Source organism: Pelobates fuscus, chromosome 1 (assembly GCF_036172605.1).
Source record: "Pelobates fuscus isolate aPelFus1 chromosome 1, aPelFus1.pri, whole genome shotgun sequence".
NCBI classification, from domain to species: Eukaryota; Metazoa; Chordata; class Amphibia; order Anura; family Pelobatidae; genus Pelobates; species Pelobates fuscus.
This window is the reverse complement of record NC_086317.1, coordinates 331,900,435-331,915,971: the sequence shown is the minus strand read 5'-3', so window position 1 is coordinate 331,915,971 and position 15,537 is coordinate 331,900,435.

The following is a 15,537-nucleotide window of genomic DNA, read 5'->3' as shown; positions in this document are numbered from 1 at the left end:
AGAGATGGAGGATATGGCGAACCGGTCACGCAGGAACAATCTCCGCATAAGGGGCCTGCCAGAAAACAAAGACGAAACCCTGCAAGAGCTCGTACTTACCGTTCTGAGGCCTCTCCTTCCGGACCTCCCGGAGGAGTATTGGCATATGGAAAGGGTGCACAGGGCAATGCGTGTGCAGAGAGCAGAAGGAAATGCCCCAAGAGATGTAATAGTCAGGTTCCTGCACTACCGCACTAAAGAAGGGCTGATGAAGAAAAGCCGAGATGGACCCATCAGATATGGTGGCGTCCAGGTCTCCCTCTATCAAGACCTGGCCCCTTCAACGCTCCAACGCCGAAGGGATTGGCGGCCAGTGACGGAGGCCCTCAGGGGCGCAGGTGTGAGGTACACTTGGGGATTCCCCTTCAAACTCCTCGCCTTCCAGGGAGACCGAGTGCATGTTCTGTTGCCAGGGGGTGGTCCCCAACGCCTGTTCCGAAGCCTGGGAATCCAACCTCCCACACACCTTCCCACCCTGGCGTTGGGCCCAGAGGACTTGCCCCTGCTGCGGACGGAATGGCAAGAATCGGGAGGAAGAGGCCACCGTTGAAGTGGAGGGTATTGTATGCCTTTACTTACCGGGATTTTCAGGCCATCTCAAGGGGTAGGGCGATGAAGCACCGAGTTGCGGGTGGGGACAGGGTTATAGCCTCACATTTGGCTGGACTATCCTTGTTAAGCGGGTTTTGGGTGGGGTGCCCGGGTTTTTTCGTATGCTTCACTGCTGGGGAACATGTGTGCTTGCCGAATGGCGGGGGTCCTCTACCACGGCTACAGCGGGCTGCAGCTTACCCCGCTTTCACCGATGCTCCCGCGGTGAGAAGGCCTCAATCTACTTTTGGGAGGGGAGGGGAGGGTGAGGGCAGTGGCTCCGGACGGAGCACATGGGTGGTTTAGGAACGATATTGCAGCAGACCCTCTATAATGTCCCTTGCCGGCTGGCTGGGGAACCGGGTTTTTCGGGCTTGGAAATGGAGCTTACGGTGGCTTGTGGCTTGCGCAGAGAGGCCATACTCCCCATGGAAGCCTTGACTATACCGTTCTATATATAGACTATACGACCTCGGGTACACAAAGAGATATAAGGCCCTGCTCTGTAATTGTTTGTAATTGCTTTTTCTCCTCCTTGGGTTGAACTGTAGTATGTTTATGTATGCTCCCCCCAAACAGCTTAATTTACAAAAAACAAGAACAAACAAACAAAATAAATAAAGAAATAAATAAAAAAGAGGAAAAGAAAAAAAGAAAAGCAAAACAACGACAGGGAAGGGGGAAGGAGAGAAAAGGGGGAAGAGAAAATAAAAAAACACACAATGTAAATTTTATGTACAGTTGCTCATGTGAATGGTGGGAGGGGATGGGACGGGGGAACATAATTTGTTTTGCTAAATGGCTCTCTTGGAGGGGGGTAGGGAGGGGGCGGGTTAATGTCATCTTGCATAGTGACCTATTTGATCAGGTTCCAAAATTGCCGCTCCCGATGTTGTCACTACTTTCCACTTTGCACTCGGCTTTAATTGTAGTTTCAGGGTAGGGGGGTTGATCTCTTGTACGCTGCTATGTTATGTTATCTGCAAAGTAACCAATTCCATAATGCGCATAGTTGGTACTGCATGTAGTATAACACCTTCAATGGTCGCAACCGGCAGACGGTTCACTAGCCTCCAGGACTTCTCTCGGGTGGGGATAGCTGGGTAAGAGGCCAAGGAAAAAGAGAGAAAAAAGAAAAGGAGTAAAAAAGTGTATATGTGTTTTTTCGTGGCTTTAGCTTTGCATGCCCACTGATAGCAGGGGGCGGGAACTTCTCATCCGAACTCTACAGCCCACTCTTACTCTAACCCTTCATGGGGTAATGGATGCTTGGGAACGGGGAGTGCTTGATGGCCTCTGCCCCCTCTCCCTCTCTCCGCCATGGTGGGGGGTGCTCCCGGTTGGTAGCGCCACCTGCTCGGCGATGGGTTCTCTAATGGAGGCGGGATGGACAGACAGGGGTGGGGGGGGGCGCAACGTGCTCGGTGGGCCGTGTATTCATCCCAGTGTGCCTGGCCCTGCCTCCCTAATTTAACTATGTCATTTTAAGGGTAATTTGGCTCTGGGAGGGAGGGATAGGCCCTATGGGAGAAGGGAGTCATTGGGTTAGGGGGTAACCATTATTAATGATAGGGAGTGGGGTGTGTCCATCTTACAGCCCCGTCGACCCTCACCCCCCAAAGATGTGTAGGTTGGGGTAGCAAACAGGACTACAGATTAGATACCTTGGAACACGGCTAACATGAATACTTCCCACAGGGGCAAAAAGCGGGCCACTATGGAATAAGATCTTTTGTAAATATTGTTATGGAAGAATAGGTTTCTCACCACTTCAGGGATCGATATGGTCTCTCGGGGCGGAACGGGACATTGAGCACTAGGAGACGGTCTCTGTCACATCGGGGGTTGTTGCCCGAGGGATTATCCCAAAATGGAAAGTTTGGCACTGTAGGCGCTGACCGAATAGGGGTGGCACCACGTGCCAGGGGACGCAATCAATTGGGAGTACTGCAACCGAATGCCCTCATGGAAAACTGCCCCGAATGATGGCCGAGTGAGGTTAGTGGCATAGGGGGTCCAGGTAGAGGGATACATGGAAACAAGTATTATTTTGACACTTGAAGGTCAATTACAAAGTGGAAGGGCGGGTATGGGATAGGGCTCTGGGTTCCACAGCTCCTCCCAGAGTGATTATAGAGGAGATGTGGGAACGTGTGCCCCACACAAATCTGGCGATGGGTAAGACCAGATTTCTTATTCATCGGCCGATGCCCAGGTTGTTCTCTTTTCAATCATTATCTTACTTTCCTTTGACTCTTCTTCTTTTTCCTTTCTTTTCCTTTTTCCCAGGGGGCGGGGGAGTCTTCCCAGAAGGAGAAGGTTTTGGGGTTGACATGGGCCCGATAGTACGGAACAGGAGTGGTATCTTCGGGGAGGCGAGACCAACTGACATGGACGAGTCAGGGGACCAAGGGACACGAAGTCAAACAGTAGAGAGCGGAATTCCACACAATGGAGATTAAGATCACTTTGTTAAACGTAAACAGCCTTAACGGCCCGAAGAAGCACCGCCTCATGTTCAAAGAACTAAAGAGAATGAAATTGGATATTGCGTTCCTACAAGAGACTCATATTCCTAAGCAAGCCAAGTTCAGACTGCGAGATCGCACTTATGCGGGAACATACGAGGCTAGGTCCCATTGCAAACACAACGGAGTAGCCATCCTTATTAGTAGCAGCTGTCCATTCCAACTGACTTCCCAAGGCATTAACCCGCAGGGCCGGTACGTATTCGTGTCAGGCACCTTGCATTCCCATGCCATACATATGATAAATATTTACGCACCGAACCAACCGAACTCCAGTTTCTGGCACGAGTTAAGGGATAAAATATCAGCATTTCCACAAGGCATGGTCATCATGGGAGGAGATTTTAATGCAGCCCCGTGCCCGGCGGTGGACAGGAGTAGAAAGGATGGAGTCGCAAGGTCCCAAGGGAGAGGTAGACAGGACCAGTTACTCAAAGACTTTATTTCCGAAACCGGGATGGTGGATGTTCCCATTCGGGAACCAAGGACTACACTTTTTATTCAGCCCCTCATGGCACATACTCACGTATTGACCTCTTTTTGGCGAATGCTGCAGGTGTCTCCCGCACGGTGGGGTCACAGGTAGGTAGCATATCATGGTCAGACCACGCAGACGTCTCCTTCACTCTGGGCAATCTGTGCGTAGCAACGCCATGGACTTGGAAACTGAATTCATCCTTGATAAGAGATCCTGAAATGGTGGAACAGATCAGGAAAGAGATGGCGGAATACTTTGAAGTGAATTACACCCCGGAGGTGTCGGCTAGTACGGTATGGGCAGCACATAAGGCTGTGGTGCGTGGAATAATGATCAAATTAGCTACCAGGAAGAAAAAGCTGAAACATCAAAAACTGGAGGCCCTCTTGGGGCAACTAAGAACCCTCGAACAGAAACATCAAACAACCCCGAATGTCGAGCTCTACAGACAATTAGAAGCAGTGAGACAAAACATCCGTACCCTGCTACTGCACGACACGGCTAGGTCCATGGTGTGGTCAAAACGCGCCTTCTATGAAAAGGTGAACAAGATGGACACTCTCCTAGCCAGGACACTTCGCCCTAGACAGGAACAGTCCCATATCATGACACTTAGACGGCACGATCAAATCGGGTGGGCTTTATCCAAGGACGTCAGCTGTTTGAAAATACCAGGAGGACCGCAGATCTGATTTGGAAGCAAAAGACCACCGGAACGCCCACCCTGGTGGTATCTATCAACACTGAAAAGGCCTTCGATAGGGTTCGATGGCAATTTCTGTTTTCTGTACTAAAGTACCTAGAATTCCCGGAGGAATTCATAACTGTCATCAGGGCAATGTACCATAAGGTTAGGGCACAGGTTATGATTACGGGGGCCCCACTGAAGCCATTTAGGCTATACAATGGGACCAGACAGGGGTGTCCGCTCTCCCCTTTTCACTTCGTATTGGCACTGGAACCCTTGTTACAAACGATACGCAAACATCCGAATATCAGGGGAGTCAAAGTGGGGGATAAAGCATTTACCGTGTCGGCATATGCGGATGACGTCCTCCTGACCTCCGGACCCCGCTGCTTCCATGTCGGCGCTACAAGAAGTAATGACAGAATATGAAGAATTATCCGGCTATAAAGTGAATATCCACAACTCCAGCGCTATGTCGATAGGCCTTTCAGAACTAGAAACAAGGGATGTACTGGCGACCTACAATATACGGATGGAGAAGGATTCGTTGAAGTACTTAGGGATTCACCTGACGGCGGAACCAGATGGTTTATATTCTGCGAATTATACTCCCATGCTCCGGGCTTTGATACAGGATCTAGAAAAATGGACGGACAAGCCCATTTCTTGGATAGGGCGGATCAACTCAGTTAAGATGAATATCCTCCCACGCCTTCTATTCCTATTCCAAGCACTACCGGTCCCAGTGGCGAAGTCTCAGCTGGCACCATTACAAAAATCGATAGGGGACTTCATCTGGCAAAACAAAAGGCACAGGATCTCCAGAAATATCCTCTATAGGCGCAAAAACAGAGGGGGGCTCGGCATACCTAACCTGTATTTTTACTATCTTGCGGCTCAATTGACGCAGATAGCCATGTGGCATTCCCCACCGGAGGAAAGAAGGTGGGTGGAGATTGAGTCTATGCTGGTGGGTTTGGATATACCCCAATTCACGATGTGGGTCCCTAAGGAATATAGACCTATGGTAAGAGTGACTTGTCCAGCCATACTCAACTCACTACGTATTTGGGATACGACCAATACCAAATACGGGCTGATGTCGACCCCCTCCCCTCTCACCCCTATTCTTAGAAACCGAGAATTTCAACCAGGCATGGCTCTGAGGGACTTTCGGAGTCTTGAAAGAACCGGACTCCAGCGTATCCATCACTTATATTGAAATGGAGAGCTTATCCAGTTCGGGGACTTACAACAAGGCAACCATTTAACTCCGTCCGATTTTTTTCGATATATCCAGCTCAGGGATTTTGCTAGAAAACAACATATTAGAGCCGCAGCCCTGAGAAAGCCGACATTTTTTGAGAAAATGTGTTCGGACGAAATGGTGCCTAGGGGTCTGATCACACTTTTGTATGCCCATCTCAGTACAGAAAATAAAGAATGGGGGGGATTGACTTACACTACGCAATGGGAGGCGGATCTAGGAGAGGTCCTGGAGGGAGTCGAATGGCAGAAGATATGGGAAGCGAATAAAAATGCTTCCATATGTGTCACGCTTCAGGAACAGACATGGAAGACCATGTTCAGGTGGTATACCACGCCTGTTAAACTGTACAAAATGCATAAACTGGATACGGACGACTGTTGGAGAGGCTGTGGATCCCGCGGAACGTATATCCACATGAGGTGGGAATGTTCGAAGATACACACCTTTTGGAAAGCGGTGGAAGATCTGCTGAAACAAACTTTTGGTAGATTACTGAAGATGGACCCCTGGACCTATTTGCTAAACAGGACAGTAGAAGGATGGACTAGGAGAGAGCAGAAGCTAATGCATAAGATAACACTGAGTGCGCGTAGGAAGATAGCGACTAAGTGGTTAAATCCAGTGGGCCTGGATTTTACAGGTGTGGTCTCTAGAATACGGGAATGTAGAATAATGGATGATTTGATGGCCAGGGTGAAGGGAATGACGGCGACTTTCCAAAAACTCTGGGAGTCGTGGGACAATAGCTCAATAGGCTCAAGGGGTGACTGACAGATTACTGACCGTAGAATAGCCAAGGAGCACTAAACGGTCCCTCTAGACCGACACGGATGTAATGTTACTGGGAGGGAAGTTCACCCCCTCCCTCCCCCCTCTCCTCTTCTCTTCTCTTCTCTCTTTCCTGACTACTTGTCTCTCCTCACCTTATTTCACACTTTTCTGGTTTATTCTCGTTTATTTTCATGCTATTCATATTTTCCTTGTCCCTTGTTTTTTAAGGGACGGATATGTATATTTCCCAGGCATAATCAAGCTGACAGAGGAACGGGGAATCCCCATGAGTAGGTTCGGATATAAGATGAAGGGCTCGCAAGGGGCCCCATACACCGCCCTCATGCCTGAATCGGAATTAAAATATCTTGATGGGGTAACGGTTGTGCGGGAATGCTAGAAGGGCTTGCATGGCCTGCTTAATTTGCATTGTTTTATCACATATATTTATCCTGTTGGCTTCAGCGTAAGCCCGAACGTTTCTGTACACTTGTTTTCATCTGTTGAGTAAAGATAAAATATTTTTTAAAAAATAACAAAAATCCTTGACAAGTAGCCAAATAAGCTTACTGTTATACGTGCTTGTTCAAATATCTATTGTATAGGACACTGTATAAATATGTATAAACATGTTGTACAATGATGGGCTTTTGCACAAGCCGTACACGCTATTATTTGCATGCTTTTCTTGTCAAGATGAAAAATAAAGAATACAAAAAAAGAAAGATATTTAGCAAACCAGATGTCTATTATATTGAGTTTATTAATTAATTTATAAAATAAATGGGCTACTCAAATTGTCTATGGTTAGAATACTCTTGAGCTACAGGTTGTCTGTTAAATAATTTTGGTAACGGGTAACGGGTGTAACCAAAACTAAGTTCAGGCACAGTGGGGGGTATGATGAAAAAAGGTGGTTAGACACAGTAGGAATCTGTCTGCATGGTCTCTATGGCATCACTTAAAGAAGAATAGGTGAAACAGACACAATTATTTTAAATGATATAACATTTTATTGCAGGCAGGAGGCTTAAATTATGTTCAGTCTTTTTATAGTTACTCTCTTAGCAGCAAAGAAAAAACAAACTTGAATGGACATGATACAGACAAACTTTACCAACATGATGTAGTGACCAAGTTCTTTGCTTCAAACTCAAACCTCTGTTGCCTTATGTCTTTGAATTTAGGTCTCCATAATTTCTTGTCTCTTTAGATGATTATAAGGATTTTATATTGAAAAAGGTTGAATCATTCATCAGAATTCTTGCTCTCTTCATAATGGCAACCATAACTTTATATCAGCTATGGAAGCCCATTAAATTTTCTTCTTTTAATTCTTTAAATTACATATGGTTCATCCCAGGCTGCCCACTATTCCTATTGCTGTAATTCTGTACATTACAGTTGTGATGCTGAAATATGGATAGAGATGTACTAACAACTCATAGTGAACAATCACATAGCATTTTAACAAGTTTAGAAGTGATTTAAAAGAATAGATGATTTTTCAATTTATCATTATGATTTATAACTTTTGTGCACACTGTTATAATTCTTTAGATTGCAAATTAATCAGAGCAGAGCCCTCATTAATCCTTGTTTCTTATAAGTCAAACTTTATATTATTTAATTTACTTGTAATCCGTTGGGAGTGCTGAGAAAAATGTTAATACGCTATAAAATAATAATAGTTATAATAATATTAAAGAATAATATTGGGTCATATTATATCATGATAATATTATATTATAATAAAACATATAATTGTACCATCTGTACGTTACATACAAGCAGTCCTCCCTATTACTGAGGCAATACTAAACTAAAAATACTAAACTAAAAATAAACCAACCACCATAACTACAGTACATACATTAATAAGTCTAGCAGTCCCATTGTGCACTTAACTATAAACAGCCATTGAATCATTTTGTGGATTCAAAATGCAGAGTTCTGCACTGCCCATTTTGGAGGAAAGATTCCTTAGTTATACACTTTCTATAACCATTCTGTTCATTTTCCACTCTGATGGTGTTACATGTATGTTTGAAATTTAAAGTCAAAAAGGAAATATGAAAATTGAGCAAAAAAATCAGCTTAGCCAAATAAACACAAACAGAAACTACCAATTTCTGATAAATGGTGTTTTTATTTTGAAATTTAACAACCCGTCTAAAAGCAAAACACAATGTACCACATACAGTTTGCATAAAATATCCTTCTGTACTGAGTCTAATTTGCTTAGAGTAAAGAACGCATTGCATCACTACTTTGATTATTTTAGAAATTATTTTGTAATTGTTTATCTCAAATATACTTAAATGTCAACAATTACAATAATATCCCCCAAACACCTCTACATGTTTCAAGTACTATGGCAAAATGTGAAGCATGCTGACAAATTTAAAACAAACATAAATCAGTTCTCCTTTACTTTACAAAATAAACAAAACAAACTCGTCTTCCTGACACTATATAATCCTTAGTGTCCCCCCACACTCAGGGCCCCCTCCCGCTGGGCTGAAGGAGTTAAAACCCCTGCAGCCACTTACCTTTATCCAGTGATGGGCTCCCTCCTTTCCTCCCCCTCTGACTTCAGCTCCCGACTGGAGTCAAGTGCTCCCATCAAAACCGCCCATAGGAAAGCATTTCTTAATGCTTTCCTATGGACGTTCTGCAAGCTGAATGTGATTTTCACATTGAGTGTCGCAGCAGCGCCTCTAGCGGCTGTCAGGAAGACAGCCACTAGAGGCTGGATTAACCCTGCAATGTAAATATAGCAGTTTTCTGAAACTGCTATGTTTTCAGCTGCAAGGTTAAAACCTGTGGGACCTGGCACCCTGACCACTTCATTGAGCTGAAGTGGACATAAATATGAAATATGCCTGCACATTTGTATTCTGTTTATATACACCGATATGAGTAAAAATACTCATACGTTTGTACATCTCAAAGACATTTATATAAAGTGCAACATTTGCAAAGACAATCAAAAACATACATGCAGCATATGATACCAATTTTATAGTAATAATCATAGCAACTTTAGGATATAACAATCACTCAAAACATCAGCAAATCTACATGAGGATACAAACATCTTAAATAAAAACATAAGAACACATGAATTGCATTATAAACTGAGGTGAGCATATATCCTTATGCATATTGTATGTGTTGCCACATTACCATGACATTACCCATGCCATATCACTCTCACATTGCAGCAGTGGCGTACACCCAATCCATGGGGCCCTGGTGCGAAAATGACCCGTGGGCACCCCCTCCTCCCTATTCCCCCCATTCCTCCCCACAGGCAGACAAACAGGCACACATACATACAGGCAGACACACACACAGACACACATACACATACAGACAAACAGGTTAGGCTCGTGGATGTGACATGAGTGTATGTGTGTTTGTGGGAGATTGGGTGATGTGACATGGTGACTGTGTGTGTGGGGATGAGACAGGATGCCTATGTATGTGGGTGGGAGTGATGTGACAGGGTGTCTGTATGTGTGTGGGAGGATGATGTGACATGGTATCTGTAAATGTGTGATGTGATAGGGTGTCTTTATGTTATATGACTGGGTGATGTGACAAAATGTCTGTGTGTGTAGGGTTTGATGTAAATGGTGTCTATATGTGTATTCCCAATGGTGATGTAGTGGGAGTGGGAGCCCAGGACTTCATCTGGTATGTTTGTGCCATGACTGTTCCTGCACTGAACTGGACTATGATATAAAAGAAAATTGAGCTTTATATGAATAAAGTTTAACACAAGTTATAGGTAACTTTTAGTGTTTTATTCAATTGTTTAATTTCCAAAGAGATGGCCATGTCACTTTAAGTACTATAAACAACCATATATAAATGTTAAACATTAAATATAAATTACATGTTAATGTGGTTGTCTAAACATGTACTAATTAGTAAATATGGATCATACTCTTTATAATGTTATGTGTCTGATTAGATGTTTTTAGATTGTTCTCTTATTTCAAAGTACCCATGCTGCTGTAAGAAATAAGCCATCTGTTGCTGCAAATAATCTTTGTCTCATTTGGACAGCTTTCCCAACAGCATGAGAAGAAAACACATTTTTGAAGATGGGATTTTTCTTAAATGTTTCTGTTAATGTGAGATTAACATTTATCTTCTTTTTTTTTTGTAAGCAGCAGAAAATCATTACACATTTTGTTTTATGGTGAGAGATTCTTTAAAACAAAAATTGTTGATAAAAAAGACAATGTAATGATTCCTTCACTTTTTTTAATATGGAAATCCACTGTCATAAGTATCTCCTTTTAAACATAATCACTACGGAGGATTTAGAACACACACTGGTTTGCTTAATCTGATTTTTATTCAAAATATTCAACAAAACTGAAATTAAATCTCACACAAATAAAAAAAACAAACTTTTTGTTGACTAACCTAGACAATAAATTATTCCTCTTTTTTATCATGTTGTCATATCAATCTTGCTGTACTCAAAAAAAAAAAAAAATGAGACTGTACCTTGATTGAGTGTTGAAGATGATGGTTTAGTGATTCTACTTGATTTTTGCACTTCTGTGGCTATAAGAGAAAATACAAATATAAGTCACATTTTGTAGACATAATCTTCCACCCATAGGACCAAGCAGGATGAAATCAGCACTACTCACTTCATACAAAATATGCATGTTTTGTTTTGTTAAGCTCATAGAAAGTTAAATATATATTGAATTATACTTACAACTTGAAGTATCAAGGTTACCATTTTATGCATGGAAATATCCTGATATCTTTGGGTTTATTCACTAATGAATGACTTGTTGAGAACTGAAAGCTGAATCATAAAACTTTACTCACAGTAGTAGCATAAGACAAATTCTTTAACACAGACATAGACAGAGCTTGGCTATTTTAGTCCATTTTAGTGTTTAATAAACACTGTTTGTGTATAGAGATGTCGCGAACCGCCGTAGACTTCAATAGGCAGGCGAATTTTAAAACCCACAGGCACTCTTTCTGGCCACAATAGTGATGGAAAAGTTGTTTCAAGGGGACTAACACCTGGACTGTGGCATGCCGGAGGGGGGATCCATGGCAAAACTCCCATGGAAAATTACATAGTTGATGCAGAGTCTGGTTTTAATCATAAAGGGCATAAATCACCTAACATTCCTAAATTGTTTGGAATAACGTGCTTTAAAACATCAGGTATGATGTTGTATCGATCAGGTAGTGTAAGGGTTATGCCCGCTTCACAGTGACAGACCAAACTCACCGTTTAATGCACCGCAAACAACTGCAAACAGTCCATTTGCACAACTGCAAACTCCCCATTTGCAAAAGGTTGGATACCAAGCTAGCCATGTCCCGTTCCTTGTACTCACTGATGTCATTGAAGGTCTCTTCCTCCACCCAGCCACGTACAACACCAAGGGTCCCTGAAAGGTGACAACAAGCCCCCTGGGATGCCTGCTGTGTTTGGTCTTCCACCTCCTCAAAGCCAACTTCCTCCTCTGACTCCTCTTCTTCAGACTCCTCTCTCTGTGTTGCCTCTCACTGCATTATTATATGTGTTAAGTAGTACTATTCCTATCAGTTTAATCCCCGTTACGTCCCCTATCAGGGGACGTGTATATGGCATCAATTTTAGGAACCAGGAGATGGAAAAAGATGCTTGGTTGGTCCTCCTACTTCAAATTTGGGGCACTGCGCGTGCAATCTAATGTGCCACAAGATAGGAGTGGTGTGTTAAGTAGTACTATTCTTATCAGTTTAATCCCTGTTACGTCCCCCTCATCAGGCCTTTTTTAGTTGAATGTATCGCCCACTGTCAGTCCCTTCGGGATCCATCCCTCATTCATCTTAATAAAGGTGAGGTAATCTAGACTTTTTTGACCTAGGCGACTTCTCTTCTCAGTGACAATACCTCCTGCTGCACTGAAGGTCCTTTCTGACAGGACACTTGAAGCGGGGCAGGCCAGAAGTTCTATCGCAAATTGGGATAGCTCAGGCCACAGGTCAAGCCTGCACACCCAGTAGTCAAGGGGTTCATCTCTCCTCAGAGTGTCGATATCTGCAGTTAAGGCGAGGTAGTCTGCTACCTGTCGGTTGAGTCGTTCTCTGAGGGTGGACCCCGAAGGGCTGTGGCGATGCGTAGGACTTAAAAAGCTCCGTATGTCCTCCATCAACAACACGTCTGTAAAGCGTCCTGTCCTTGTTGGCGTGGTCGTGGGAGGAGGAGGATTACTTTCACCTCTTCCCCTGTTAGATTCCCGTTGTGCTGTGACATCACCCTTATACGCTGTGTAAAGCATACTTTTCAATTTATTTTGGAACTGCTGCATCCTTTCCGACTTGGGGTAATTCGGTAACATTTCAGGCACTTTCTGCTTATACCGGGGGTCTAGTAGCGTGGACACCCAGTACAGGCCGTTCTCATTCAGTCTTTTTATACGAGGGTCCCTCAACAGTCACGAAAGCATGAAAGACCCCATTCGCACAAGGTTGGATACCGAGCTACTCATGTCCTGTTCCTCGTCCTCAGTGATCTCACTGAAGGTATGTTCTCACCCCCAGCCACGTACAACACCACAGGTACCAAATAGGTGACAACAAGCACCCTGGGTTGCCTGTTGTGGTTGGTCTTCCTCCTCCTCCTCAAAGCCACATTCCTCCTCTGACTCCTCTTCCTCACAATCCTCTTCCAGCGTTACCGCAGGTCCAGCAAGCGATGCTGATAAGGTTGTTCCTGGTGGTGATGGTGACCACAACTCTTCCTCTTACTCTACACGCTCATCTACGGCCTGATCCAGCACTCTTCGCAGGGCATGCTCCAGGAAGAAAACAAATGGTATGATGTTGCTGATGGTGCCTTCGGTGTGACTGACTAGGTTTGTCACCTCCTCAAAAGGACGCATGAGCCTACAGGCATTGCGCATGAGCGTCCAGTAACGTGGCAAAAAATTCCCAGCTCCGCAGAGGCTGTCCTAGCACCCCGGTCATACAAATAGTCGTTAATGGCTTTTTCTTGTTGGAGCAGGCAGTCGAGCATTAGGAGTGTTGAATTCCAACGTGTCGGGCTGTCGCAAATCAAGCACCTCACTGGCATGTTGTTTCGCCACTGGATATCTGAAAAGTGCGCCATGGCCGTGTAGGAACGCCTGAAATGGCCACACACCTTCCTGGCCTGCTTCAGGACATCCTGTAAGCCTGGGTACTTATGCACAAAGCGTTGTACGATCAGATTACACACATGTGCCATGCACGGCACATGTGTCAACTTGCCCAACTTCAATGCCGCTATCAATTTTTTTCCGTTGTCACACACCACTTTGCCGATAACCAGTTGCTGCGGAGTCAGCCACTTTTCCACCTGTGCGTTCAGGGCGGACAGGAGTGCTTGTCCGGTGTGACTCTCTGCTTTCAAGCAAGTCAAACCCAAGACGGCGTGACACTGCCGTATCCGGGATGTGGAATAGTACCTGGGGAGCTGGGGGGGTGCCGTTGATGTGGAGCAAGACGCAGCAGCACAAGAGGACTCAGCCGAGGAGGTTATGGAGTAGGAGGAGTAGAGGAGGTGGCAGCAGGCCTGCCTGCAAGTCGTGGCGGTGTCAACAAAAGATTTTGCAGAGTGCTTTGAACAGTGGAAGAGACGCTTGGAGAACTGTGTAAGGTTCATAGGTGCAATGTAACATATTCATCCTCACCTTGCGGTCAGCGGCTGTGCATCTGCATGAATAACACTTGCGGCATGTTAATGGATGCTGGCCGCTGCGGATCCATGGCTAATTATACCCCCACGTCCGCTCACGTGATTAACGACGTCGGCGTGCACGTGGCGTCATGCACGCACCGCGCGCATGTTTTGGGGTCAAAGAGCAATCCCGGCCAATCAGAAAGGTAAAGCAGGTATAAAAACCTAGAATTACCTTTCCTCATTGCCCTGTCGTGGTTTCCCTAGTGGTTCTCTGTATTTCTGGTATCCCTGACCTCTAGCTTTCCTTTAGCATTGTGTCCCTTTCTGTGTCCCCTGACCTAGACTAGCACCCTGACTATTCTTTGGTACATTAGTCCGGCCATTTTAAGGCCCAGTAATACGTTGCCTATTAGTCATCTGTGTAACACAATTCTACATGCTGGATCATGCCAATTTTGAAGGAGACATAGCCATTATTGTCCTATGTACAATGTCTCTAATATTATTATTATTATTATTTATAAAGTGCCAACAAGTTCCTTAGAGCTGTACTTTGGGTTGACTAACAGACACTTATTTGTAACTAGACAAGTTGGAAGCACAGGAACAGAGGGATTAAAGGGCCCTGCTCAATGAGCTTACATGCTAGAGGGAGTGGGGTATAGTGACACAAAAGGTAAGGGTAGGGTAGAAAAGTAGGTTGCTAGGATAGTATTCATTTTGGGTACTCCGTGTTTTGTTTTGATGACAGTTTCAGGAGAGAAATCAGGGTGGGGGGGAAAGCTGTTCACAGTTTAATTGGTAAGTTTTCAAAGATTTTTTGAAGGAGTGGAGATTAGGTGAAAGTCTAACAGAGAGGGGAAGGGAGCTCCATAGGAATGGTGCAGCCCTAGAGAAGTCTTTAAGGTGAGCATCAGAGGTAGGAGTACGAACAGAGGTTCGACGTAGTTCTCCAGCAGAGCATAGGGGCCTAGATGGGACATATTTGTGTATTAGTGAGGATGTATTGTGTAGAGATTTGTATGCAAATATTAGGATCCTTAATTGAGTCCTATATCTTACGGGAAGCCAATGTAGGGACTGACTAAGGGGGGAGGCGTGGGAGGTGCGGGCAGAAAGGAAGATGAACCTCGCCGCCGCATTTATTATAGACTGTAACGGGGAAAGTTGGGAACACGTAAGACCACTGAGAAGTGGATTACAGCAGTCAAGGCGAGAAAGGACAGCGGCATGGACAAGCACCTTTGCCATATTAAACGTTAAATAGGGTCAGATGCGCAAAATGTTTTTGAGATGGAAGTGGCAGGATTTGGCGAATGATTAGACATGAGAGGTGAAGGAGAGGTCGTAGTCAAAGAGAACACCTGGGCAGTGAGCCTGAGAGGTAGAGTGGATGGTAGCACCATTGACTTCGAGGGACACAGACAAGGAAGTAGCAACACTTGAGAGAGGTAAGACCAGAAGTTCTGT